Below are 27,777 nucleotides of genomic sequence, written 5' to 3'. Positions count from 1 at the left end.
AAATTTATTTTTTAAACTAACATTTTTCCCACATTTTTTTAAATTTTAAGTATCAATAACAATTCCTTGAAATGTTGTAGGCTATGTTATATTTATTGTAACCTGACCACAAGTATTTACAGATTAACCATATATATGACATTATCTGGGTCACGTACATTTGGTCTAGACACAACACTGGCTACAGGCTCTCATACTGCTCTATCCCTATGGCTTTACAATGAAGGGATAACCTTGGCAAGGTTTCAGAAATAGACATGCTAGAAATTACACTGTGGACATCCATCTGCTCTCAAGATGAGCACTGTTGTGTTCCCTGGTGTTTTTTAACAAGTTTAAAATTACAAGATGCTTTTGAGTGACATTTTATGCTACCATTCACTGTAATTTCTGGTGAGGGTATTGTATATTGTCATGTGCAAGTTAATAGAGCCAAGCTGCAGGCTGTGAGGTCACCTCAAAGGGCCTTCTAGCATAATAAGAGCCTGGAGGTTTACTGGTTCCCCGAGCTGGAGGCAGAGAGAACCAGGCTGCCAGGCAGCTGCTCCTCTTCACATTCACTTATGTGAGGATACCCACAAAAGCGAGCCCTCAGAAGATGACAATGTACCACACCACAGCTGGAAATCATCATGATGAAAATTGAGACTATGGGCCTTCCCTCCATAGCTAAGCCCTCTCTGTGACTCTTGGCATTGTCTTTTATTTGCCCAATTTATTCTTTTTATTTTCCACAGATGAAGGAATCAAACCCACATTTCCTTTCATTGAGAGTTTATTTGATTGAGTGTTTTGACTGATCAAACATGAAAATATGTGTCACTGGATTTATCTAATCCTCTGCAAATTCTCAGTGGTTTTTGAGTATTTGATTTTGGCGTCGGGCTGCAGCGGATAGCAGCCCCGTTTTGTGACAAATGTTAACTTATCAATACAAAATATACACTGAGAACGAAGCGTATTCTCCTGGGGCTTCCTGTTTCTGAGTAACACTGACCGAAAGAAAAAAAAAACACCTAAAACATGCAAGATGACACATTTCCAAAATGAAGAATTGAGTAGGAGCTAGAAAGAAACAACCGATAAAGAAACAAGAAACAGATAATGATCTAATTTTTGGGGCAATGATGAGAATAGCCAGTAACAATTGCCTCAATAGGGAAATAGGAAATTACTAAGTATCCTCTGCCTAGTCCATTAATGTGGCTGGGACATGAACCAAGACTTCCTGAATTGACAGGAAGCCATACACATGTTGCCACTGAGTGATAGAGTGTGTACAGGAAAAGGGCGGGGCTGGTGGAGGCTTGTGGACCTGGCATGCCCAGACAGAAACATTGTGTGATGAGCGCTACTCAGTGTGTTCAGAGCCTGGGCTGGCCATTCATCCACACCAGTCAGGCCTCCATGGCAGTGATTAGCATTGTCATCCTCATTTCCAGGCCCTCTATGCAGATGGCCCGCATGCTGGAGGTGCCAGCATAAGAGTGGCTGTTCTCTCTCTCATAATCACTCTCTGGCCTCTGCTCTCATCTCTCCTCTTCATTTCCATAAAAAGTATTCTAGGAAAATCTGTACTGTCATTTTATGTCCCTCCATTATAGCATTGGATTATCAGAAATATATCTGCCGGTGCCTGTGCACTGATAAATGTTTGGGTGGTACTGGTGACGCAATTTCTTCTGCGATACTTATATTGGCATTTTCCATTTCATCTTTTTAATCAAGTAAAATCAGTTATATGCTGCAATATGAAACTTGTAGCTGTGGAAGATGACAGTTCAGTGTAGCAGTGGGAGAGATCTGATCAGCACACTGCCTGGGGCACTACAGGGCTGCCGTGGGCTCTTCACAGCCTCTATAGATACACTCAGCAATTAGGCCCCTCAACAAGGCCTGTGGAGAAGAAAGTACTGCAGCCAAACAGGATATGGCATGTCAGTTTCATACCACATCTTGATGTTCCTCGCCATGCACGAATGTCTTATAAGCTCATTTATAACCTTTGACTCTCCAACACTGTGGCCTTTCCCCTCTTTCCTCTCCTCTCCTCTCCTCTCCTCTCCTCTCTTCTCCTCCTCTCCTCCGCTCTCCTCTCCTCTCCAATCCAAGATGATAGGCCTAATAATTAAAGCAATTCTGTATGGGCTGAAGAGCTGCAGAGCATCTGTGTGTGTCAGGCTCCTGACATGATACAGAGGGACAGCACAACTATTAAATATCCATCATGCCACGCCACATCAGTTCTAATGCAATCAGAAACACATGAGTACGTCGGCTAAGTCCCCTTCCATCCACAATGATTAAAGAAGTCTTTAATTTCCAAGACAAATAAAAAATGCAGGATCATTTTATCAAAAATGTAAATGACCTGTCTCTTTGGATGACATTTACCAGGGACCGAGCTTGAGCTAATACAAAAGCCTGTATCCTACTGTGAGCAGCAGCACAGGGACTTTGCCCTCTTGATGACTATTATCATTATAATTCGCAAGATGTTTGTGACCTGGACTGCAATGCCAGTTTCTTGTCGTTTGTCTCATCTGACATGGTTAAAAGCTCGAGATTCCCAGAAAAATAGTGTTTGAGCATAGGACCTCACAACCACATGCATGCAGGTAGGCGGTTAAATGCTAATTTAATGCCTTCATAGACAATGGTATTAAATGATCCTGAAACAAAAGTAGATTTTCTGCTTATTAATTTGCTGGCACAGAGCTATTTTGTGCTACAACAGCACAATGAATAGGACAGGCTTCAGTAAGTTTATTGACTAAAATATGTGATATATTTGTGTGATACCTAAAAGTGAGAATGTCACATCTTTGCCTCTTGGGTATCATGTCAAATATATTTTTATTTACATATATTTTTTGCCATTTGTGTCTACTGTACCACATTATTGGGTCGTTCAAGTGTGGACTATCAGTAATTACAATTTTCAGACAGCACTTGAAGGCAACATCTAGGCCTCTTTGTTACTATGTTGTGACTATGACCTGAGATAATGAAGTGAATATTGGACTTTTGGACCCATTGTGCAGTTGTTTGGTTTCATAACACTGAAAGTATCCTATCTGGAGTAAACGCCTACATTTTTGGGCACACCTCTGTGCCCCCAAAAATTCAGTTTACGTCTGTGACACTGAAATTTATATTTCAACCATTCATATGTACCTTCTTTTAGCCTAATGAAACCTCAAAATTTATTTAAATTAAATTCATTTAATTATTTTTTTTTTTACCTTTAAAGAAATGGTGTGCTGAATTATTTCTATTTATATTCTAAATCAATCTGAAAGAAAAAGAGAGATGAAAATCATTCTTGTTTTAGTCCACATAGGAATTATTCAATAAAATCAGTCCTTTGCTATACATGGAGATTGCCCCAGAAAATTGATCATTTGTGAATTCTGATAAGTTAAATTCCCGATACTTCAATTGATGCTCCAGGCTCACACCCACTCCCCTCTTCCTTAGCACCCTGTAATACAAGAACATTTTCTTTGTAGCCACACCAAAGAAATAGCCTGAACAACAAATGAGAGTTACAATCTAGTGTTGTATTAAAATTACCACTAAAATGGGCTTCCCATGAGTAGACTGACAAAACATGAACATTGGTATGTACACAAATCAGTCACTTTCAAAAGGAGCAGTAAGAGCATGGAGTCAAAATGGAACTTTTTATTGCAAATAATGTCATCAATGCATCATGCACAAGACTATGCAATGAATATACTGCAGAACGGTCGTTTTAGCTGGAATAAAAGGATATTTGAATTCGATAGCAAAGGTGGAAGGATATATGACAACGCAGTCGGTGTGTAAAACCCATTGGGGGATGTCAAAACTGGCTCACACTCTCTGCAGCCCACCACCACCTCCACTGCTCTCATGTTTATGCAGAGATAGACTGAATTCTTTTGATTCTACAGTGAAGCTTTTGATTTGGTGCTGAGTGTCTGTTGGCAGCCTTTCAACACTGTACTTCAAGTTCAGGCGTTCACTAATCAAGCCCAGGTGGGGCAAGGCATGGGCATGGGGGTAGGATGACATAAATGTGTAGAGCTGGCAAAAGGATTATTGCTTCACCTTTTAGCGCAAAAGAAGAAATACACCATGGTCCCCTTTGCTTGTCCCTGTGCTACCCCACAACCCACAACCCTTTGCTTGATGTAAGTGCTGTCTCTGCCATACAGAAGTACTGGGAGCATTCTGGAAGCCTGATGAACACATTACTTATTCACACAAACTTGATTCAAACATAAACAACTTTAAAGTGCATCTTTTTTGTACTAGAAGATCAGGGAGTGCCTTGTCAACAACTCCAAGCTGTCCTTGATTCAAGTTTCCCCAAAGTTTCTATGAGTTTTTAAATCGTCTTTTTGACAAAATCTTTTTTTAAGAGCCAAGATAAAGAGAGATCTTCTGATAGTATGATCATATGACGAGCCACAATGCACACCTTGTTGTATTATTTGGAACGTGACCCCTTTCTCCACAAGAAATCTACATTAACTATGCATTTACGAGTGGGAGTGCTATACAGTATTGATTAGGGTATTGCAGCAAAAAATGGAAACAATACCATGTAAATCATGTGCATGCTGCAAAGCAAAGGGGGCATCTCGGGTCAAACACAGGGGGACTACTTTTTAGGGGGGTCCCAGACTACATTAGCCAACACTACAACGAGAGATCCTCCAAATGATCTACTGAGCCTGTCAAACACAGAGGGGTGGGGATGAGGGGTGGGCGGCTGGGGGGGTGGGGGGTGGGGGGTAGCAAGTCAGTTAACATGACGAGGGAGCCATGCAGATAAATCACAATTCACTCAGGGAGCAGTCACACTGAATGACATATTCACTGGCTGGCTCTACAGCTCATTTGATAACGCTCTTGCCACGCCATTCATTTCTCTGAAGGATGAAAGGCAGGCTGAAAATGTCATCAGCTCACTGAGGCAGGGACGCCAGTGACTCAGAATAAAAAGCGAGGGAGGTGCCTCATAATTAATTAAGTTTCTTAACCCTGCTACAGCCAGAGAGTCATCCCACTATTTTCCAGGGGCCTTTCAATTAGACATGCGTTGTAATTAAATGCTGTGTCACAGTGCTGTTGGGGCTTGCCAGATTTATGTCCCAGGAGAAGTTACTGCCATTCATCATCATGATGGATCGCACAACCCAACAGGAAGATTGTTAGGGGTTCTTTAGCAAAGCCATAGCAATCGTATAGTAATAATAGAAATTCTTCTTATTCTTGCCACCCCTCCCCTTTGCACTACACCCACTGGAGCTGTTAAATATTTCAAGCATAGGTTGGTAACTTGCTTGAAAGGAGAATAAGTCGCTTGAACTTAACACAGAACTCTGAAAGTTCTGAGATGGCATACTGTATGTCTACCACATTAAATGAATTAATTTACTAAATACATTTGTACTAAAGTTTATTATCCACAAATCTGAGTAAATAGTGGAAATCCTTTTTTCTTTTGTTTTCCAAAAACAAGCAGACTCTAAAGTTGTATTTCTCAAATGCTTCAATGAAATATATAATGAAAATTCTCATGTCCGTACACTTGCTACAAATTCAAAGACAGCACAGTCCTCATGCCCACTTTCTTCTATAAGACGTAGAGAAAGTGAATGAGAGTGGCTCCTAGGTACCCCGGCCTTAATGTGTGGCTGACTATGAAGTCTGAGAAGCCTGAAAATTGGCCGGTGCAACAGAGGCAGCCAGAGACGGTCATCTATAGACATGTCTTTAGGACATGGTGTGGTCATCTTGACTACACACATTTTGTGTTAGATGTACTTTCAAGTCTAGAATGCCCGTCTCACTTCAGAAAGGCTCCTGGTCTCCACCAGTGTGTTTCTGCTCAGCCTAAGATCACACACACAGCTGTGTTATTCTGCTTTGTCTTTGTCCAGCAAAAGTCTTGCAGATCACATGGACCTTAGTCTGCAGTGAACCTTTTCACAATAACACACACACTAGATAATATACAGCACAAGTTCTTCACATTAAAGGGCATCTGTATTCTGTCTTCAGTGCTGTTTCTATTATCTGTTATATTTTCAAACTGTTTTTGTCTAAAAGACTTGTTGAGATACTCCTATATCTTGGGCCGCACAGTACTGAAAACACTTTCTGAGATGCCTCTATTTCCTTCTGTACAAAATTAGGCCTACTGCTCAGCAAAAGTTATCAAAATAATTAAAAGATACCATAAATTTAAAGATATAGAAAAAGTCTCCAGTGTCTAGCTTTTTCTTTTCCACATTCTGGCAGTGAGTAACCGCATGGTGTGCATGACCCCACCTGCCTGCTGTCTGCAGCACAGAGCCCAACCCTTTATACCTGTTGGAATAATTACATAATTTAAGCTTGAACTAACCGTACGACTCAGATTGAGAAATATAAGCTCTAAAACAAACCAATACCTTAGCCAATGTGCTCATTCTGTCCCGGGGCAGTGAGCAGGATGTAATAGGGAAACCCACAGCTGCTACCCAGAGAAAGGTGTTTTTGCCCAGCAGAAGAAGCTGTTCCATGCTCTGTAGTTTGTCAACATGCTGTGGTTAAACAGCCTTATGCACCACAACAGTTTTTAGTTTTGATTTGAATGTTTGACATAACTTGGCTTCTATTAGGGGCCGGCGTTTATTTGTCAAAAAATGGGCAATAAAAGTGTGTTGGGAGCCGGCTTTCAACTGAAGTTTTACTGTATGCATGTAGCATAAAGAAGAATAAATTTATAGAAAAAAAATTTTTTTAAAAAAAACCTAAATGCAGCTGCTGCACAGGACAGGCCCTGTAATCCTGTATATTTAGAATCTACCCAAAAACAAAACAAAACAAAACAAAATCAATATACAGTAATTTACATTTATTGTTATCAGTATATTTGAAATGACACATACTACCGAGCTTAAGATTCCTTTTATTCCATGGCATTTTCATTTCTATTTTTGTTTCCATCAATAAAATAGTACCTGTACACCAATTCTACAATTACACATTTGGTGTCAGTGTTTCAAACATTAACCTGATGTGCTTTTTTTATGCTGTACAATTTGGTTAATCAGATGCGGTGATTGCTTGTTCTATATTGGTTTTTCCATTTGTATAATGCTGACTTGGCTTGTGATGGTATGTAATGCCCTCGACCTTTGTATGGACTTGGGCAATTCATTCTGTGTTCTTTAGTAGGTTGAGGGAATTTTATATCATAACTCCAACCTCATCTGATGTGGGATTGGCTCTGCACACAAAAATCCTCCCCATTCAGCTTCTGGTGCATTTTTCTCTATAATGTCCAGGGCATAGGCCAAGCTGTCACTGTATTGCTGTAATACTAGCTCTACTGCTGTAACGTCATGTGGTATATGCTTCAGACAAGCATGTATTTACCAAAAAAAAACCTCTTGCTGACATAAAATTGATGTGAAAGGGGCCTTGACCCCTAATTTTCTTTATTTTTCCAATGCTTTGTTAAAAGGCACCGAGGGACGGTTTTCTGTCATTGCTTTTTACCCTTTTGCTGGTCTGCTGTCCATCTTCCCTGTTGGATTCTCAGTGAAATTGCTGTATACTATAATAGACTTGGCCATTTGGGGCTCCACACAATGAATGTTGTTGTAATTCCTCCTGTCATGGGGGCAATGAATGTTCCATGTTTTTTCTTTTTTTCCCTTTTGCTTGTTTCCTATGTGTAGACAGCAATTTACATGGAGACATTAATGTAACTGTCATGTTCTATCCAAGATCACTGAAGCAGAACTGCTAAAAGACAGCCAAGCCACAGCATTGATGCTCAGAGCACCAAAGATTGAGCTGCAATATAAAGTTAATGGAATTAAGTAAAGAATTCCCCCATCTACCAAAGCGGAGACAAGAAAAAAAAAGGAAGAGGAGCATTTAAATAAGCATTGGCTTGGAAATAAATGATAAAATGAAGTATCTCGATAAGCATTTGTGAAAGTAATTTGTATGGGGTGTGTGTGTGTGTGTGTGTGGGTGGGGGGGGGGGGGGGGGGGGGGGGTAAGGAAATTGAATAAATGTGTATCGCATTAACTTCAACGGTGCTGCAGCATCAGCTGTTTGTATGATTTCTCTGCGTGCCCTATTGTTGTCTAAATAACATGGGTAACTATTATATCAAATAAATTGCTCAGTAAATCAGAAGTATTCCAACTACATTGGTGTTATAATAAATTTCCCTCTACATGTTGTGATGCTGTATCACTTCATGAACTCTCTTCTTCTTCTGGATTATTGTAGGCTATGTCTGAGAACCAGACATGGCTAGGGAGCTTCAAAAACAGTGAAGGGACTTTGGGTTTCGGGATAGAAAATGGAGAAACAAGGCCTTGTACTTCTGCATTATAAGGTCAGAGCCTGCCATGTTTTCAGTAGGGAGCCTGCAGACACAAGCCACGAGTAAATGGAAGGCTACTGCTGTGGTCTTTTTCACAACAGTTAACTCTGACAGCCAACAACCTTTTAGAAGGAGATGTAACAAAAACAGATGTTTACGATTTAGGGCTGTGACGATAACGCAATACTGGTCATTTTTTTAAAGCACCACAGAAGGAGACGAAAAGAAGAGATGTTTTTTCGCCTAAATCCTAAGTTTGTCTAAGGAATATCATTTGCTGTTTGAAGAACAATAATAATTTATTGTTTTATTATTTTATTATTTATTGTTTTATTACTTGTCCGCGTTCATGTACAAGCTACATGCATTTGTTTAGTTTTTAAAACAGTAAACAGCTTTGTTCAGAGTTCATCCTATGTTGTTTGTATCATGTTTTCGTATGGGATAAATGGACTGTAAAGGCAAATAAGAAACACTGTTGTTTTTGTGGTCATAAGGTCATAGCTTATATTATGATAAAACCAGAAAAAACATGTATGTCATTTCTTATTCAAAGGAATATGATTTAAAGCGCAAATACATTTATGATATAATGTCATTACACATAACATGAACATGGCACGTGTTTTAAATCCTCCAACACGTGCAAATTTAATTTATAAAATGACCACTATCTCCACATATCCTACCCACTTCTCTATAATTGTGTTTTGTTGCAGAAATTATTCCAAGTTGCACAGCAGAAAAAGGATTTCTAATGCTGATGTCCTTTTGGGCCTGCTGGTGCTACAAGGTCATGGGATCACCTAAAGAATAGGAGGCATTAACTACAATTTAGCACATTTCAAACACATAAAGTAAAATCAGGTTCAGGGGGTCTCTATTTTGAACTGAATTGTTCTATGTATTAATGGTGCATAAAAAATCAATAAAAATCCTCTCTATCATTCCTCATCCGTTATAAAAGGTGATTTCTTCATGTATGTGTAACAATTATAACACAAAATGTTTCACGGGTTGAACCTTTATAACTGTTACTAAAATAGCTAAGGACTGGAAGTAGCTTTTTCTCAGTTCAAGAGACACCCTTGGTTAATAGTTCCTCTACTTCCATTCATCATGTGCAGATTCTGATTCCTACAGTTGATAATGATGAGAAGAAAATAACCTGTTATGGCGAGTCATACATTTGCACACCAATCTATCAACAACACACAATGTGTCAAAAGGCAGCGCTGCAATTCTTTTGTCATTAATGATTCATTAATGCCCTCTTCATTAATTCATAATCGTTTTTGAGGTTTGATCTTAATTGCTTGCTATGATTCTGATTTGGATCACAGCCAGCCATCAATTAACTAATTTCTGCCAGTCAACAGGAACTATTGCTTTATGAAAGTGTAAAATGTTTGCTCCATTAAATAACACAACAATGGATAATAAAGGGATTAAGTATGTATTGAGTGGAATGAAGAAAAAGCCTTTTGAATAATTAAAAAAAGACCACATGTCCACCATAATGTTGACTGTGTGAGTGTGTGTGTGCGTGCGTGTATGTACACACCTATTCAAGGTTACAGACAGCCGGAGCCAGGATAAGAGGTTCCCAAACTTTTTCAGCTTGGGACCCAAAGGAGAGATTTGTTTGTCCAACAGACACAGCAGCACAGCAGAAAACATGAGAGGACGTCACCCATTTTGATTAGGCAAAAGAAGCTGTTGCGTTGTAGAATTGTTATAACTTTTAATCTGCAAGTGGCCAAGTGACTTCAATCACATCTGTGACCCACTATGATTCGTGACCCATAGTTTAGGAAACATGCCCTAGACAGATTGCCAGTCCACCACAGTGCTCATACAGATGGACAGATACCTTGAGCAAGTGAGAGTCTGTGACTTTGGTCTGTGGGAGAACACCCACGTGAACATGCGTACAACATGCAAGCACGAGACAGAAAAGTCTGGGAATAAAACCCTGTGACGTTTGGTTTTACTATTTATGTAAACATGTCGCTCAGTTTGCTGGTCAGTCAGCAATTATGTCCAGAGGGTCATATTTCCAAATAGTCCAGTAATTTTAGCCCAAAATTGGGGTCAACCTACACAGACACAGGTGAAAGGGGTTCAAAATTTTACTTTCACATATCACTACAAAAATTCACAAGTTGATTACACACACAAAGACAAGAAAAAAAGTCAATTACAAGTTCTTTGAATTATTCTGTTTACAAAAGCATATCACACATTATCTGATTTGATATACGCTAATTGGAATAAATGCCGTTATTTAAACAGTGAATTAAAAGGTTACTATATACATAGTGATCTTGAATTAAAAGGTTACTATATAACAGTGAGTTAAAAGGTTTGTTCATAAAATAACTGGACTAAAATCTTTTCAGTGGAACACAGAAAATTTGGTGAAAACATTCACATTGCCTAGAGGATAAAACCTGTCCACTTTGGTGGACCACAACCTTAGCTCTAGCACCACCAGCAAGCCACATCGTTAATACTGAACAATAAGGGTTAAATTAAATAAAGGGTTAAATTGCATTACCATGCAATTCTGCGACAATATTCATGTGAGCTTGAGGATCAAACATGGCAATGACCCTGTGACTTTGGTGCTACCAGCAGGCCAACATGTTAATACTGTAGTGGGATATCTCAAAATCCATTTGGTTGGTTGCCATGACATTTGATGACAACATTCATGTTGCCTACAGCATGAAATCTGTTAATTTTGGTGACCCCCTGATCTTTCCACCAGCACCACCTGCAGGCATTTTTTTTAATCTTGCAAACTAACGTCTCAAAAAGAATTTTGTGCTTTGGCATGAAATTTGGGGACAACATTTATATTGGGTAGATCAGTGGTTCTCAACCTTTTTTGGGGTCCTGGACCCCCTGCATATTTTTGATCGACCCTGAGGACCCCTCCACCCAATCTGGGGGGCTAGGGGTGCAATTTGTTAGAAACAGCAGAAACTGCATTTTAAATTGCATTATGGCATTTAATTACTCTTTGAGGCTAATAAGAGCTTTCAGTTGTAACTTCCAGAACAAAACAACTTGTGCAGTGTTTCCAGTTTTCTTTTCCCACAACACTTTCCTGCAGATGTTCCACAATAAAAGCATTATTAAAAAATTAATAGTGTATGCCCACTGAAACGCTAGGGGGCTCATAATTTGAAAAGAATGCAGATCACATTAAGTTTGTATTAACAGTGTCATGCAGTTACTTTTACAATGCAAATGGCAGCGAGATCTCTTGTATACTATACAATGAATTAGGGCCTGCTCACATTAGGGCCGTTTGCTCCGTATCGTACTAAAGCAAAAATGCCCCCCTCCCCAGTCCCTGGCTGGCCTGCACTCACATTACCTAAAGCCCGGGCACGGGGCCGGCGCAGTGCTGGTGCGGTGCCGGCCAGCACCAGGTCTGCTGGATCTGACAAGTGCACCACGCACACAGACTGCCGTACATTCAATAGGGAGTTTAAGCAGCGGCGGATTGTGCGGCGGCTACGGCAACCAGAAATGGCTCTCTCCCGATGCTCTTGCTGTAGCCGTCAAATCCACAGTAGTCATTAAGCAAACTGCCAGCAATGGCAGCGTTTTCCTCAGCGTTAACGCTGTGCAGTTTTATTAATTAAAAGTGTTACACTCATAGTGAGTGCTTTCAAGTTTTTTTGCTATTCAAATGTATTGTCATTATGCCAAGTGCAGGTAGAGAGCAAAGAAGTGTGCATTTCAGACAATAATTGAAAGATTTAATTAACTGACAATTAAGCACACATCTGATCGGAGTGTCAAGGGATAGTTCAGTGCGTGACCTGCACGACATGCAAGAACACATTTAATTTCAGAAATACGAGGAAAACTATTTAATTGACTCACCTGTACCACGCACTGTAGCGACCACGTGAGAATGAGCCTTTCTCCGTTGTAGATCAGGCTACTACGGCAGACAACGCTGGCACGACAGCTGAGGTCTCGATCAGCAGAGCACAGATCCATTTCCGGTTTCCGTAGCCACCGCACAATCCACCGTTGCTTAAACTCCCTATTACAAACCGACTTTTGTTTATAAGCGGTTGCAGCAGCACAACAGACAATGACACAGACAACATGGTTGATTATTGATTGCGCAACGCGGCCATTCACCGGTAATTGCGCTGCGCGTATTAAACAATTTTACAGAGGCAGGAGGAAAGTTGCATGATTTACATCGAATCCACGTTCGCGTGCTGCATGCATGACCGTGCATGTGCTCGTGTATGCGCCTGTACCGTGCAGAAGCACACCCCTTCCAACTGTGCCAGAGCGGGGGAAGTGTACTGTATTCAAGCACGGAACGGAGCCTCACACTGGTCAAAGAATCCAGATTTCAGGGGCAAACTATTTCTATATTTCTATTTCTATAAATGTCATAGAATCTTTTTAAAAAGATATTTTATTTTCACAGACCCCTTGCAATTACACCACGGACCACTAAGGGTCCGTGGACCCCCGGTTGAGAAACACTGGGGTAGATGATGATATTTGTCAAATTTGGTGACTCCATGACCTCTGCTCTTACACTGCAAACAGGCCAAAATGTTTTTCATTCTTCAGCCACCAGTTTAATCTTGGGATGCCATAAAAAAGTTACAGTATCCAGATTCCTTATATTTATCGCCACTATACACTCTTGGTATTTTTTCCACTATGAAAAACACAATATTTGATTAAGTACTAGGGTGTTATTGCACTGCATGGATTGTTAAGCACAGACTAGTGCAGAACTGTTAGTCTTGACATGAAATCAAGTCTCTAGAATGCAGATGTCAGTGGTTTCGGACCACATCCTGTTGGCCCATTTACTTTAGGCGATTCTGTCCAACATAAAAGCCAGTGCTACAGTTGGTTGGGAAGCCAATTTCAAACGTGCAGACAATATCGAGAGGAATTTGAAATGCATTCATTAAGTGGAACAACAGAAAATACAATGCACACATTACTTTTCACGGACGTGTGGGAAAATGAAAAAAAAAAAACTTGTCATCACACACGTCATTCATGCACATATCTTCATTACATTACATTTTATGTGTTGCTTCATCTCTATCCTGTAAAACATTAAGTGGGGATTTGCTATTTAAGAGGCAAAGAGTCACTAGTTTCATGTGAAAAACATAATCATTTGGACTGTACATCAGTGACTACCAGGTATTATTTCAGCATAGTCCACATGGATACATTCCCATGGTTGGTTCACCTAGTACCACAACAGACTGCTTCACATGGTGAACACTGGCCCACAAACTCTTTGACGTCCCAGTCCAACCCAGGCCATTATAAGCAATGTCTTGAAAGTGCCTTGCTTCGTGGCATCCCCGGGTTTTCTTCGTGGATGTCAGAAAGGAGCCTCCTGAACAGTGGGGGGACTATGACTCTTCAGTCCCACAGTACACATCCTTGCTCAGCAGGCTACTATGTCTCCTCTGGTTTCGTTTGCTGTCTGGGTGTGTGGGAGTTCACCAGTTCAACAGACGTGGAAGGCTTCTCCCTCATCCAAACCATCTCTCTTGATGTTGCATGCTAATCTGACCATGCAAATGTGGATACATTCCTCAGAGTCACAACTCAATCTCATAATTGTATGCAAACAGTGTCAAGACCCTCTTATGCATAGAGTGCGTGCGGTGCTGGAATAGCTGCCTTTGGTCTGCAGGATGACCAAGAGGAGGCAGTGATCTGTTCACACCCTGAACGTCCTCCCATGGAGATGCTTGTGTAACTTTTTTATGACAAAGATGTTCAGGGCCTCTTTTTCAATTTAAGCATAGTTTCACTCACTAGGAGTGAGAGTCACTGAAGTGAATGAAATGGGGTGTTCTTCACCAGAGGACAGCATGTGGGAGATGACTGCCTCCCAGTCCATATGGTGATACATCAAATGCAGGTCTCAATTTGTTCTCAGGATCATTCTAGTCATTTACTCTTAAGCAGCCACCATTTACATGTCTTGAAGGGCTCTTCAGAATCAGAGGACTATTTCCACTTGGTATCAACTTGTAGCAATTGGTGTAAAGGGTGCGACAGATTAGCCACAAACTGCCTCATAAAAGTTTAAAAGGCCCAGAAACTTCTCTGAACTCTTAAACATTAGGTGAAGCATTGAGACAAAATGATATATCTATTTTTGAACTAGAGTGCAGATCGAACCACATATTTGTGTCCAAACCCAACCCGAGCCTGAGATTTTGCTTATCCTCCATCGGCAGGTTACATTTATAAAAAATAATAACATAACAATAATAATAATAATAATAAATAACATGAACATACTCGAACGGGCACATAATTTCAAATTTTTTGTCTGAACTTGGCCTGACCCGTCACGTCCGTATCCACACTCTATTTTGAACAAATACCTCAGGGCAGGGTTAAACAGTAATGGTTGTCCAATGGTCCTGGGCCAACAGAAAGTCACACTGGGTCCACAAGTCTGAGATCTCATTTGCCCAGTGATGCCACTGCTAAAAACACACTGATCAAAATGAAGTGTCTCCTGGTTTTTGTAGCTTTACGGTGAAGCTATGTACTGTGTGCTGTATCACCGGCTTCCATCCAAGATGGACAAGACATTTTTTTTTTCCAAAGATAAACAAAGATAAAGGTATTTGAGAAAACAGTCAATGGAGGCCATGACAGACTTAACATCATTTTTGTGTTACCATGCAAAAGGTAGCTGGATATCCACAATCATATCCCTTGCTTACATTAAGGTGAGACGTGACTGCAGAGGTCATCCACATTTTAGAAAAACTAAGATTTCAAAGTTAGGTAAAGTGGCTTGATTATTATTTCATTTTGCAAACTGAAAGCAGCCCAACAGCTGCATGCTATGTTTGTAACATAAGCATTTCTAGAGGCAGTAAGAACAGAGCTTAACCAAATTAATCTAATTATTGATCAAATCTTAACATTTTTTGCTGTTCTACCACTTAAATGGGATTGAAAATTAGATTTTCACTGTTAGCTATTGCTGCATTATTTTGTTGTTTACATTATTTAAACATTTGCATTTTAAATAACAAATTTAAATATCTTATTTTGTTCATAATGGTGTTCAATAAAGACCCAGAGCCACGATGTAGGCTATGGGCCCTATCTTGCACCAGACTCCCTAAACCCGTTATTTGCGGATTTAGGGTTGCGCAAGAGGCGTTCCCCCGTAAAAGTTGCTATCTTGTGCACCTCCCGCTATCCACAAAACACCTGCACTAACCGCTATATTATGCATAGGCGTGTTTTGGGCGTTACGCCAGTTAAACCAATCAGTGTGCCAGGTGCCATTGCCTTTAAGGGCAGGCTGCGCTATCCTAAATCCTAAATCCTAAACCCGCAATGGAGAGAGGGAGGTAGATTTTCTCAGGGCTTCTACTGAGGCTAAAGCAAGTTGCCTTTATATATATACATATTATATATTATATTATAGGCGAGTAAATTCGGGAGGTGGAGCCACATGTGTCCAAGTGGACGTGTCACAAGGTTGTACTGATTGAGTAAAATCCCCGGGTCACACCACACACACACACAAGAGGCAGAGGTGGAACTATGTGTAAACTAATTTATTGACAAGGTAGATTGGGCAAATAAAATATTAAAAATAAAAATATAGCACAGCTGCTGGCTTATGATAAAACAATAAAACGTGCTGGCGTAAGTGTCCAATTAAAACAGTCTTTCCTCTAAACAGTCTATATGAGTAATATACTCAGTCCATTCCGGCGGCGTCTCGGTATCAGTCCGACCGTGTGCGTGGCGAGGCTCCGTCGGGGCGCACATTGAAGCCGCCTGGGCGCGCTCTCCTAACAGCCCAAACTTTAGGGATAGCGGATAGCGGGTGGTCCTGACCACCCGCTATCCGCTTTCCCTAAAGTTGTGTGCGCAAGATAGCAATTTTAGGGATAGTGCATGAAACATGCCCACGGACACACCTCCAGGCGCAAATGACGGAGTCGGCATAACGGATAGTGGGTAGCGTGGGCGCAAGATACCGTTTAGGGACAGAGGAAGTTCCTAAATCCGCAATTTGCGGATTTAGGAACGGGTAGCGGGTGGCACAAGATAGAAAAAGAAAAAAAAAAAGAAGAAGAAGGCAAGGATAGATGCAAATGTGATAGGCTACTGCTGCCGAAGCAGCCAGTGTCTGTTCCTCCGGTGCAACTGAGCACTGTAAGCAGTAACTATGTACTGCATCTGAATTTGAAACCCTGATGGTAGACAAAAAAAAAAAAAAGCTCAATGAAATATGTTTTGACCACAACAACTACACACTCTGGATGTAAAAGCTATCCTTGTCGTTACTACATTTCCCATTGTCCACTGTAATTATGATATTTTAATATGGCATGCATTCCTCTTAACAGAAACCATTTTTAAAAGAGGGAAGGAATTATATCAACCTTATAATACTGAATTTTGCACTAGTTTGTTTGTTGGAAATCGTTCTCTGGGCTTTCTTCCAGTGTTTTGCTACTTTGCTGTTATCATAGTGTTTTCAATCCTTCCTTCATTTTAGCTGTGGAATCCTCTCGCTTTCTGATGCTGACAATTTCGCTGAAAGCTCGTCAAAGAAGTAAGCCTGAATGTTTTTACTGTGATGGTTACAGTCAATTTCAAATCATTCCAATATGATAAATTTTGTTTTTGAACTTTTTTCAATCTCTGCTCTTGTGTTGGTTATCAAAATAGATTCTCCTAATTCAATAAGCTCCAGCTTTCAGTTAGTACATTTACATGCACACAAAAAAAAACTAGATTACTGTGAGTGACTGGATTAAGGCAGGATGTCAGATAACTCGAAACCCCAGTTAATTTTCTTATTTTTATTTTTTAATTTTTTAAGTATTCTTCTGTAACCATATCAGATGGTATTTTTTTATTCTCCAGAATTGTACAGTATGTGTTTATGTGTTGTGTCATCTTCCTTAGCCGCTGTCTTTTCCTGCACATGTACATACGTAAAAAGCCATTTAGAAATCCAAGTAAGGGTCTATATAGCCCAATAATCAAGTTTCCCTAGCAGAAATCTACTTGTTTTGACCAGGTTTCTCTTAATTCCTTAACCAAATTATGGAAACTTTTACTCAATTACATGGCAGTTCAGAAATACGCTAATTGCCATATGAGGAGAATAATCCAATTGCTCAAGTGCATGTAAATGCACTGACTAACACAAGCCATTTAGGTCCTGATGTTACTTCTAGAGAAGACTGGTGCTTATTTTCTTATCATACCCTTTCAGTATCAAGAATCTTATTTCACTGCTTGCATGCCAAATTTATGCATATATTTTTATCTTTTGGTAACAACAGTCCGACTCTGGATTCAAACCAAGGGGATCACAATTAAGTGGTATGTTCCCCAGACCACTGAGCAAGATGGACATCCACCTACAAAATATATTTTGACCACAAAATTTTAATGGTGTTTACTATTATGGTTCAGGTGATGTGCAGCTTTAAGCAGGCCCACAAGATGACCTTGGAAGTAGACCAAGGATTTTTTTTCTGCAGCTCAAATATAAAATATCACCGACAAACACTTCAACACAGCTCCTCCACTCACTCTGACACAGTTTCAACATGCAAAACAAGAACCCACCCTTATAACTACAGTGAGGCACTTCCACATAAACATATCAGCTCAACTTTGTATTGAACATTTTAAGTGTATGCACTATATTTGGATGCATCGTCACAGTAATTCAAGCTGACACTAGACTACATTTCACTTATTTTTACTGCTTTTTGTAATGGAAAAAGAAAAAATACAATATGTAAACACACTTTTCTCCCTGGTGTCCGTCTGTTGGTCTGTCTGTTCCTGACACAGCTCAGTGTTCATCCACCACATTTGGCTGAAAGGTAGGTTATGGCCCAAGGAAGAAGTGCAAAACGTTTTGCACTCCTTGGCCAATAGAGGATGTGGTATTGGCCACGGCATACAGTCATTAGAGTCACACACATTGAGGCATTAATGGGTGTGAAACTGCCTGAGAAGTGTTGTCAGGATGGTATTGCAACGTACAGTACACTGCCACAGCGCACAGCAGTCACATCACCAGGAATCAGATGTATCAGTTGTATCTGATACAGGACCACAAATGGCCCAAAATCAGATTTGAAAATATCACAGTCAGTGTGGTTTACTGCTGTTTATACTGGCATAAAAAACAAATCTGTGACACATTTGAGGGAAAAAAATCAGTCCATGCCAGTGAGTCCTAGCTGTCTGAATGTAGCCTTTTTTTTTTCTTTTTTTTTTTACCATGTTCAGTGATGGTAACTAGGATTACTTCAAAAGTGAGGAAGTAAGAAGTTATAGCAACTCTAAAGTTACATAGACAATAATCTCAAATGAAATGTAGTTCACATCTGGGTATTTTTGTGAAATATAACAGAAAAAAACAACACTCATTTGAACTGCTAGGTCTGCTTTTTCTAATAATACAGCTGGCAATGTTAAGAGTTTGTGCAGCAAAAAATAACTGCAAGCAAAGAATGTGTAGTTGCACTGAAATAGTAGTAATATTAGCAATGTTGGATGAATTCAATTTATGAGGTCATGTAATTAAAACTACTTGCAAAGTTATAGGCTAAGCTACTAAAAGCACAAATGCCATTTACACTTTACATCTATAATTTTTTAAATACACAATTTTGTTTCCACCACCTTTTTACATCTTTGAAGCAATGCAATCAGCTACACCGCAAAGCTTAAAATGGGAATAAACCTTCAACTAGCTCTATTGTTAGTTCCCATAGATATGCCACAGATAATCTGCAGCTCTTTAAGTTCTGTGACAGCCCAATAATACTGCATTACATTAGAACTAACTCACTGTTCAATCCAACGTTTAAGTGTCACATTCCAACAGGATTCCTCTTTCATACATGTCACACTCACACACACAAATGCAATGGGCACACATTTAATTACACCGATGTAAAACTAATGAGAAATGTCACAAGCATCCGAAATCTAGATTGTTTTACATTATTAAACCAAAAATGCCTTTTTCAATCAAAAATACGAGGAATATTAACATTTAGACTTAAAAGGCAATGTGCTGGAACCTGCATCAACATCACATGACTGGTAACTAACTGCTAGCTAACATTAGCTCATTGGTTACTTCAGCTGGTTTAGTCACTTTCATTTGCTTCGTTAGCCAACAAAACTACTTGGTTAAGATTAGGAAAAGGACATGGTCCCGTTTTAACTGTCGCCTCTCATTGTGCACTGTAATCACAATCATGTGAAACATTTTAGCTTAGGCTGTCTATAGATAAGGACAATCCAGTCTTATGGGGAACAAATATTACTACTAATAACATTGGGATCCAGAAATTGTTGTGTAATTCATGAGTCGTAACTTATGAGAGACAGCATATCAGTGTTATAAACCACTGATTACTGCCACCACTGCACCACTACCAACCACTGATAACTCTGAGTAAAGTACACATTAGATTTGCGATATTATCTTTACTTAGCAAGTGTCACTGTTTCCCGTCCTCCTGAGCTAAAATTAACATGCACAGCTAACCCTAAACCGTTACCATTCAGGACAGGCATTCACTTATCAGAGTGAGGAGGAAGAAAGCAAAGCCCCCACTCTCTACCTGCTTTTTTAAGCAAGCTTCTTTGAACACATCACTTAAATGTAATTTAGTGTTTTATTTGAGATTTATTCAGAATCAACCATAATAAACAAAGCATGCTTTCCCCATGGAATCCAATAAAACCGAGCGCATGTCACAGGGCTCCTGACAGCCTTGACTTCAAAAGCCCATGGTTGAAGATGAATGCAGAAGTAAGGAAGTGGAGAGCATGATTAGCAGCCCACTTGGCTTATCTCTCTGTCGTATGCGCTGTATATACATAGCATCAGTCAGCTTCCCATCACCTAATTAACTCCTTCACCTTCACACAACAAAGTAGCATTTCAAACTACTGTGCCTGAGTGACTTGACACAAAGACTTTATGAGCGTTTAGACATGAAAAGTGATTTTGAAGGTGCAGCACACACAGCTAATAGCCATCAATTTAATAGTGTCTTGATGGCTATTTGATTTTTAAGATGATTAAAGCTGCTCAAGGGTTTGGAGGTCTTACCTGGCCTGAATGCTCACGGTTTTCTATAGTTGCCAAGTGTAATGCTGTGTAACACATGTATACAAACTCACTGACACATGCGCACACACACACACACACACACACACACACACACACACACACACACACACACACACACAGGTGGTATGCTTTGTCTTTATACTTCAGTGCAGTTTCGACCAGCAGCAGGTAAAACTTCTGCAAATGATAGCCTGAGGGCAGCCTTTGCTGCTCAGTGCTCAATGCTGTTTGATACTGTTTGACTGGAATTTGTGAAATTCCCAGTGTCACTCACTGAGTTTGTTTTGTTTTTTCTTTAATCCATTGATACTGCCTGCCTCCATGAGCATTTACATGAAACACTGATTCTTACTGAGCCTTTTCATCCGGCAGAAATGAGCATTTGCACAGTACTGTCACACTGAGCGAAGAACTGTGTTTTGCAGAGCATAAGATGGCATTGTCATTTGTGTAGATTTCAGTTAATGCTACAGAGTGATAAATTGTGATAATATCAGTGTGGAATCAACATACTACCACTAGCATCAAACCCTCCCTCTGTGTTCTCCAAATACATGTAATACAACATTATATCATTTATCTGTCAGTATCAACATTAAACAAATGGCATAGCTGTGGTTAAATTTCTTTGAGGTGTCAATGCTGTTTGAAATGCATAATGATTAAAATGATAACAAAAACAAGAATAAAGATAATAATGACTCACTGCTAATTACGAGGGTCTCAGGGGCCAGAACCAGTTGTGCTGTAAAGATAATAAGAAAAATGTTAGCATTAAGTCTAAAACTTACAAATAACTAATACAAACACGTGTTTTCCAACATTATTACAAAACATTTAAATCAAAATTTGCAAACAGATGAGTTATTACCCCCAAAAATATATACCGTATTTCCCCAATTAATAGCCCGGGCATTTAATACTCAAAATCAACTTGGACCCCAGGCATTTAAAAGAACCAGGCGGCTATTCGCTGCAGACCTTTATTTATTTTTACACAGACCTGCACCAGGCCATTATTGTGATGACAGTTACTGTCCAACATATTTTTTTAGTACAAAAGTACTGTAAGGCATGAGGTAAACATATCTGCACATACAAACATAGCGCAAACCCTCAAATTGGCGCGCTGCGAGTCGTTCCCTCTGACACTTCCGTTTTCTGTCAAAATAAGAATTAGTCGGTGGATTTAAGATTACAGTACACCCTTTTTTCTAACATTAGCTAGCTCTCTTATTTTGACAGAAAACAGAAGTGCCGCACAGTTATTATACTGTTTACTTCTTCAAAAATAAGGTGAATAGCCTTATTTTGGGTTTATCTCAATATAATGCAAATAATCGCCCTGGCGGTTATTCGGGTGGGCGTTTAATACGCAAAATGGGTGCAGACCCCAGGCGTTTAAAAGAACCAGGTGGCTATTTGTGGCCGGGCGATTCATTGGTGAAATACAGTATTTCAATTTTATCCATTAACTTGAGCAGGCTGGTCTTTTAAATGCTATTGAGGTGTATACACTAAAACTGTTTGTCTATTGACGAAGAAAAATCACCTTGCACAACATATCAGTGGTAACTCCACACTTGTGAAGGAGGTTCATGACAACATCAGGATCTGTGGTATCAGTTTACAACAGAATATTCCCCTCATTTCAAAAAGGTCGCTTTAAGAAGGGCGGTCTTTTTGCTATAGAGTAGTGTAACACCTAACTGGGATATCAGAAAATGTTTTGACAGATGACAAAGAACTGACTTCAGGCAGCTTTCCCCCATGATAAGCATGGCAGTGCGCAGTGGCTTGCTGTTCACTACCCTACCTTCATTAAGGAGAGGATGGAAACACTGAATGATAAAAAATTAGAAAATAAATTGCCACTTACAAACTGTTGATTATGGCACAATAAGATAGTAGGACTATATGTTTTACTGGGTTCTTTTAAGAATTTCATGGGACAATATTTCAAGGTGACATATCCAGGGGAAACTAGTTCACAGATCACCTAAAACTAATTATATTCTCAATTACTTGTGTGAAAAGTGGCTTTTTTTGGGAAGTGTGACAAAAGACATGAACATGAACACAACCTGACATGATTATAGGACTATAAAATTATAGTGATTCCTTGAAATAAGAGAAAAATGTTTGTATTTTGAGCTATTTTGTTACACTTCAACATTTGGTCAACGAATGTCCTGGGACTTTTTGACCTTTTACTCAAATCCTGCTTTTCTGTAATATCACTTTAAAGCCCAGATGTGTTTACTGAGTCATGTGAAAGATATCCATTTTGATCTTTTTTAAGAAACAGAATAACCAGGACACCACAGAAGTGATCTTAAGGACCTCTTATTAAACATGTGTGGTTAAACATGTGATGACACAAGGCTGCGTTACAAACAAAAACCCTTGGTCTAGAAAATATTTGAAATATTTGAACGCGATTTAGAGAATACCTACTCTCCAATATACTTTAACCAAGTATACTTTACATGTATATTTTATATTTTCTTCACTGTACACGTCAACAAAGTTGACCATGACATAACCATGAGTTTATAACTCACTGTTCCACTTTTAAACTTGAGAGACAAAAAAAAGCTGAACAAAAGACCTGTTTAATCAGTTTAATGCTGACAGCTGTGATACCTTGAACCTATTGTCCAATTGCTGCCCAGGTTTGCATACAGTTGTGAGATTTGTTTGTGCTGATATATGTGAACATGCATGTATTCCTCTGTGTGTGTGTGTGTTTGTGTGTGTGTGTGTGTGTGTGTGTGTGTGTGTGTGTGTGTGTGTGTGTGTGTGTGTGTGAAACAGAGAGAGAGAGAGAGCAGAGAGTGGGGGGTCTTAGGGTGTATGCTGGTGATCTAGAGCTGATTTCTCTCTCTAAGTGTGCAGGATCTGCTTGGCATGCTCTGCGTCTCCTTTCTCCCTGCTATAGGCTCTGCTGGCTATAGCTTGTGGCGCTCCCGGTGGAGTAAGCTCTTTCCACTAACAAAATGCAAAATACAAAATTAATAAAAACACCCTTTGAAACTGACAAATATGCCTCAGGCAAACTATCGGCCCGCCGGCTGCTTAAAATTTAATCAGTATTTTTTCTTTATTTATTTATTTTCCACGGCCATGCTCATCTTTTTAATAACACGTTGCTGAGACTGTCTGTATACAAAGTTTTCCTCTGTCAAGAATTACATAGGGCCTGTCAGTTCATGGTCTCTCTCCCTCAGGGGGTTGCCAGAAAATAAACTAAGCAGATTTATTTCATCTCATACCCTTAGTCCTTGTCCTCCTCCAAAATTGTTTTGCTCTTTGGTCCTCTCCCTCTCCCAGTGACCTCCTTCCTGTTTATGAGGAAAGAGAGAGCAACTTACGTCCACATTACTCACACACGCTCAAACTCAATGCTACAGCTTTGTTAGAATTCCCTTGCATTGTGTTTTCATATAAGATGTGGATTAAGGGGGTGAAGGGGTGACTAAAATGGTAGAATTGTTGACGCTGGAGAGCAAACACTGAATTCCCCGCTAGCTCTCCCAAACTGATATAATATTCATGCACTCATTCATAATTTAATTATATTAACACGGGGTTACAGTGTGAGTGATGACAGACCGTCAAACCCTCGTCTATGTGTCAATCACACACTCCAATAGCATCCTCATGCCCGCAGTAATGGAACAAAGAGATAACAGGCACACAGCATCAAAATGTTCACAGCCACTAGCCACTTCATTGTCTCCTTTACAGTTTTTCTGAAGTTTATGTGAGAAAATAGCACAGTATATTGTTTTAGATTGGAAAAGATTCAAACAAATATGTTTTAATACTAGAAAATCTGAAAACTCGTTCATTGGTTGCACCCACCATTGAAAGCGTCTATAATGTTTTATGTGGAAAAACGCTTAACAAGGAAACCTTAATTGAGGAAATTATTCATTGAAGAAATATAAGAAAAATGTTTTTCAGCTGCAGACTGGAGACATGTTTGAGCCGAGAAGAAAATGGGTGCATACTGTGTATGTTTTAACTGCAATACAGTGAAAGATTAGGAAAAAAGAGATGCTTGGTTGACATGGATAAATGAGGTAAAAATAAAATAAAATAAAACTGAAGTGACTATTAAACCAGATATTGATGATGTAAAAAGCCAAAGTGTGGCAAAAAGTAGAATAACAACATATGATTTTTTTTTTTAAATGTATATTGATTTAGAGACATTTGTGCAGCACATCCATCCTTTTTGAAAATAGAAAGACCAGATTGTTATACAGGCATGAGAAAAGCACCAATTCCATTGAGAGCTACAGTGTGGGTTAATAACAGAGACAGAACTACCTGGAAAAAGGTTACAGATGCCTTATTTTATGTCTGTGCTGTTTAACAGGGAAAAAAAGTCAGGTTCTTTTTTGTTTGTGGGGGTTTTTTGGTTGTTTGTTTGTTTGTTTGTTTGTTTTTAAATGAACATGCTGAAATTATGAGTTTAATATGGCTGAATAACTTCAAACTGAGGTATAATATTCTTAACAGAGAACAGGCCAAACATCAGACCTTAATGTCATAAAATCAAACAGAAAAAATTAAGCTAACGTATTTCACCAATTAATCGCCCAGCCGCAACTAGCTGCCGGGTTCTTATAAACACCTGGGGTCTGTACCCATTTTGCGTATTAAACGCCCACCCGAATAACCGCCGGGGCGATTATTTGCATTATATTGAGGTAAACCCAAAATAAGGCTACTCACCTTATTTTTGCAGAAGTAAGCAGTTATCTGCACAATAACAGAGCAGCACTTTTGTTTTCTGTCAAAATAAGAGCGCTAGCTAACATTAGAAAAAAAGGGTGTACCGTAATCTTAAATTGCCCGACTATAAATATGTTTTACGGTAACTGTCATCACAATAATGGCCTGGTGCAGGTCTGTGCAAAAATAAATAAAGGCCTGCAGCGAATAGCCGCCTGGTTCTTTTAAACGCCGGGGTCCAAGTTGATATGGCCTATTAAACGCCCCGGCGATTAATTGGTGAAATACGGTATTTAAAAAATGTATACAAACTGGGGAAAAGGGTAGACAATCTGCTAATGCCTCACAAAAAGAGGATATGCAGTGCATTTTAGAGGATGAGTTGGACATCAGCAAGGATTTGAGGACTGTCATTGTCAAATAAGCCCAGAGAAGGAAACAGTGATTTTGCATGTTATTAATAAGGAGCAGTTTCTAATGCAGACACAATCTGTTTATTTTTTGTAATTTGCGGTCTCTGTACCATCTCAGTTGATTCTATCTACTGTATGTCAGTCTACTCCTTAGTTTTTATTTTTCAATCCATTGCTGGAGCAAATACTTATGCAGTCATTTTTATTCTTGGGCACTGGGTTGCTGCATTTCATATCTACAGTCAGGAGCAGCAGCAATGTGCTCCTCTTCTCCCAGGGAGACTTGTTACCTCCATGATAGACTCCGACCATGGTAACCTGATCAGCCCAACCACTGCCTGGATTTGCAGATTACTGTATGTCATCGTCCTGTTTCTACAGGGCAAGTTGATGTATAGCATCAACCGCTGGTCGGAGGATGCTATCGCACTGCTGAAAGACTTGAAGCAGGAAGAGCCTATGTCTTCATCACAAATTCAGGGTTTGCAAGGCAAAGACCTTTCCCCAGAATCAAAGACTCCACAACTCGGGTGCCCCGATGGCTCACCTGGTAGAGCGCGTACCATTCATCAAGTCCTTTCCAGAGCAAATTGGGTTTGAATCCAAGCCCAGGATATTTTGCTGCATGTCATCCGTTCTCTCTCCCCTGCCCTTCTTGTCTCTATCTACTGTCGCTATCAAATAAAGCAGAAATGCCAAAAAAGAAAAAAAAAACTCTCCAACCTGACAACACAGAGAGCACTAAGTTAACTTTCCACAGGGTCAAAAAAAAACACTATGCCGAAAGACCCACAGTATACTGTCGTAGTCCGAACCCAAAGTAACTACAAAGACTTCATCACACTGCCCAGCCTGTCATTAAATTACTGTAGCTCAGTATCTTGCTGTTTAACCAAGAGTCAGGAGCTGTGTTCCAATTCAGGGTCTGTATCTTTCATACTTCTGGTCCTCCGAAGTCCGTGGCTTTTGGAGGACCCGGACTTCGGACGACACATCCTCCCCGTCAACCAAATGGGACGGTCTAGCCTTCGGAGTATTTCCTGGTCGGGTAACCACCGTTCCCATGACAACAAACTCCGGAGACAGAAAGATAACGTTTCTTTCCGTCAGACAAGACAAAACAGTAAAGAAAGGGGTTTTGGTTTAACATATATGGTGTTGGATGTTCAAATGAGTAAAAACCGAATATTTTATAATAGTGAAATCTGAATACTTACATATACTAGATGCCGCCGTGGCCATTTCAGTTAACTTTTTTCGACTGAGCAGCAGCACGCAAAGAATCTTGGGATACGGGAGCGTGAGAAGTATAGTCGCAGTGCATCGTCCAATTGGCTACCAACGTCTGAAAAGGAGGACACATTTGAAGTGCGAATTTGAAGGATCCTTCGATTTTAAAGTCAAAGGATCCTTGGGACAGGCCTTCGCACAGTGTTGTGACGTAACTGGCCTTCAAATGCGGACTTCGAAGGATGCAGACCCTGAATTGGGACACAGCTAGGGACTTGTAGACAATTAGGCACAGGAAAAGGGCGGATCTTGCAAGCAAAGTAAATTATCTACGAGCCAGCAAAAAAATAATATAACCTGATTTACACTTACAATCACTTGTAATGTGGGCATGGAATAACAAGTTTTTAATCTGTCAAAAACAAAAGTATTTTGATTAAAGTTTAGACTTAAACATAAGCCACAGCTAAAGTTGTCTGTACAGGGAGCACCTTGTGGAACAGGTAAAGGAAACCAGACTCCTTTGAGTAAAATTAGACAGTAGACTGAAGTGATCAAAGAAGATTTTAAGTGTCGCTCCTATGGGGAGAGATCTGGCACTTATTAAGAGATATGCTAAATTTTACCACAACAATGCATTTCTCATATGGTTTAAACATTAGTTCCTACTCATTCGGACTACTGTCCAGTAGTGTGGTGAAGTGCATCATTTAAAGACTTGAAAAAACTTAAGTTAATCCAGAAAGGGGGGGGAGGATAATACCGTATTGACCCGAATAAAAGACGACCCTGATTTTAAGAC

The 27,777-nt window shown here is 39.7% G+C and overlaps 1 long non-coding RNA gene across 1 annotated transcript in view; it reads right to left on the bottom strand.

The window, feature by feature from the left end:
* The window catches only part of LOC115355946 (uncharacterized), a 172,250-nt gene that overhangs the window by 105,191 nt on the left and 39,282 nt on the right, over positions 1-27,777 (bottom strand). Inside the window, exons 2-3 of the long non-coding RNA XR_003927928.1 lie at positions 23,862-23,930; positions 21,293-21,331 (exon numbers count right to left, since the gene is read on the bottom strand). This is a non-coding gene — a long non-coding RNA (uncharacterized LOC115355946). The remainder of the gene's footprint in view (positions 1-21,292; positions 21,332-23,861; positions 23,931-27,777) is intronic.

This window comes from Myripristis murdjan, chromosome 3 (genome assembly GCF_902150065.1).
Source record: "Myripristis murdjan chromosome 3, fMyrMur1.1, whole genome shotgun sequence".
NCBI lineage: Eukaryota > Metazoa > Chordata > Actinopteri > Holocentriformes > Holocentridae > Myripristis > Myripristis murdjan.
Note: the sequence above shows the minus strand (reverse complement) of the source record. Positions and strands in the feature narration are given on the sequence as shown.